The 2,500-nt window shown below is 45.7% G+C and overlaps 1 protein-coding gene across 1 annotated transcript in view; it reads right to left on the minus strand.

Moving 5' to 3' along the window:
- The window catches only part of LOC137784800 (voltage-dependent calcium channel gamma-7 subunit-like), a 19,616-nt gene that overhangs the window by 4,833 nt on the left and 12,283 nt on the right, over positions 1-2,500 (minus strand).

Raw genomic sequence — 2,500 nt, forward strand, 5'->3', positions numbered from 1 at the left:
AACACTTTCTTCTACCTCGCTCATATCCATGAATTATGTTGTGCAACCGAAGCAGACGCCTCAGCTGCGTCTCGCGGACGTGGACGTGGACACAAAGCGGTTTATTTGGGCTGAGAGTCGGCTGAGAGGAGCCGTTTTCACTGGCCGAGAGAGGAAGAGGAGACAGCAGGACCCCTAGTGGCAGTGATGAAGCAGTGCAGTTTACTGGAAACACACGAGAGGTCCTGGAGATCCTTAGAGCCTGAGAGATGGGGTAAGGAACCTTAGAGATTAGGTAAGGAACCTTAGAGATGGGGTAAGGAACCTTAGAGATTAGGTAAGGAGCCTTAGAGATGGGGTAAGGAGCCTTAGAGATGGGGTAAGGAGCCTTAGAGATGGGGTAAGGAACTTTAGAGATGGGGTAAGGAGCCTTAGAGATGGGGTAAGGAGCCTTAGAGATGGGGTAAGGAACTTTAGAGATGGGGTAAGGAGCCTTAGAGAGAGGTTAAGGAGCCTGAGAGATGGGGTAAGGAGCCTTAGAGATGGGGTAAGGAACCTTAGAGATGGGGTAAGGAACCTTAGAGATGGGGTAAGGAGCCTTAGAGATGGGGTAAGGAGCCTTAGAGATGGGGTAAGGAGCCTTAGAGATGGGGTAAGGAACCTTAGAGATGGGGTAAGGAGCCTTAGAGATGGGGTGAGGAACCTTAGAGAGAGGTTAAGGATCCTTAGAGAGAGGTTAAGGATCCTTAGAGATGGGGTAAGGAACCTTAGAGATGGGGTGAGGAACCTTAGAGAGAGGTTAAGGATCCTTAGAGAGAGGTTAAGGATCCTTAGAGATGGGGTAAGGAACCTTAGAGATGGGGTAAGGAACCTTAGAGAGAGGTTAAGGATCCTTAGAGACGGAGTAAGGAGCCTTAGAGAGAGGTTAAGGAGCCTTAGAGACGGGGTAAGGAGCCTTAGAGACGGGGTAAGAGGTTTTAGAGACAGGATAAGAAGATTTAGAAATGGGGTAAGGAGCCTTAGAGATGGGATAACGATCCTTAGAGATGGGTTAAGGAACCTTAGAGATAAGTTAAGGAATCTTAGAGATGGGGTAAGGATCCTTAGAGATGGGGTAAGGATCCTTAGAGAGAGGTTAAGGAGCCTTAGAGAGAGGTTAAGGAGCCTTAGAGATAGGGTAAGGAACCTTAGAGATGGGATAAGGAGCCTTAGAGATGGGTTAAGGAACCTTAGAGATGGGGTAAGGAACCTTAGAGATGGGGTAAGGATCCTTAGAGAGAGGTTAAGGAGCCTTAGAGAGAGGTTAAGGAGCCTTAGAGATGGGGTAAGGATCCTTAGAGATGGGGTAAGAAACCTTAGAGAGAGGTTAAGGATCCTTAGAGACGGAGTAAGGAGCCTTAGAGAGAGGTTAAGGAGCCTTAGAGATGGGGTAAGAAGCCTTAGAGATGGGGTAAGGAGCCTTAGAGAGAGGTTAAGGAGCCTTAGAGATGGGGTAAGGAACCTTAGAGATGGGGTAAGGAGCCCAGAGAGGCGAATGTGTTTTGACCTTTTGACCTTTTGACAGATCCTGAGGACTGAACAAAAGGGACTTACAAAATAAAATAAGCGATCTAGCACTTCCTGTTTCTGTGGAAACGTGTGCTCGTTCTCTCGTTTCATGTTTTGTTTGTAAATTGGGAGAAGAAGAAAGGATGGAGTCGTGACACTGCGCTGTGGTTCTCCTCAGCGGCCACCAGGTGGCGGCGGCGCGTCTTCACCTCCGCTGTGTGGACGCGCACGAGTGTGAAGGCAAAGAAGAGACTTAAAGAGGAGGAAGGACAAGAGGAAATGGAGGAAACAGCTGGTGCACCGCCAGCACGCAGCACCCCAGGGTGCTGTGTGTGTGTGTGTGTGTGTGTGTGTGTGTGTGTGTGTGTGTGTGTGTCTGACATCACAGACACACACACGCTGACGGAGACAAATAGGTTTTTTTTTCGCTGCAAAATCATTCAACAATAGCACTGATTTCGGTGTTTTTCTGCGAGTCTCCTGCTGCGTGTGAAATGATTGCAGCGCCGCCTTTGAGAACAACAATCTCCTTTTATGTAAACAACAACAACAACAACAACATGAGGAGGAATCCAGCTCCTGAGGTGTAAAATGGAAACAATCGGTTCCTTCTTTGTGCTGCGAACCATCGAAATGAAGTTTACTTTAAGAGAGACGTGCTTCTCTTTCCTCACAGAGGAAGCTCATCATCATCATCATCATCATCATCATCATCATCATCATCATCATCAACAACATCTAATTATTTTACTGAGCTTTTATGACTTTGTAAGTTATTATAAATGATTTACATCTGTTATTATTTAGTTTTTGTGTGTCTTTTGTTACAGTGAAACATGTTTTTGTCGTTTTAGCTGTTTGCTAATTATCTGTTTCCACTCTTAAGTAAACAAATACAATAAATAAATAAGATATTCAAATATAATTACACAAACCACACAGACTGTGTCGGCAACATAAATTAAACACTAAA

Source organism: Clinocottus analis, unplaced genomic scaffold (genome assembly GCF_023055335.1).
Source record: "Clinocottus analis isolate CAN_PGR_092001 unplaced genomic scaffold, fCliAna1.0.p SCAF_14, whole genome shotgun sequence".
NCBI classification, from domain to species: Eukaryota; Metazoa; Chordata; class Actinopteri; order Perciformes; family Cottidae; genus Clinocottus; species Clinocottus analis.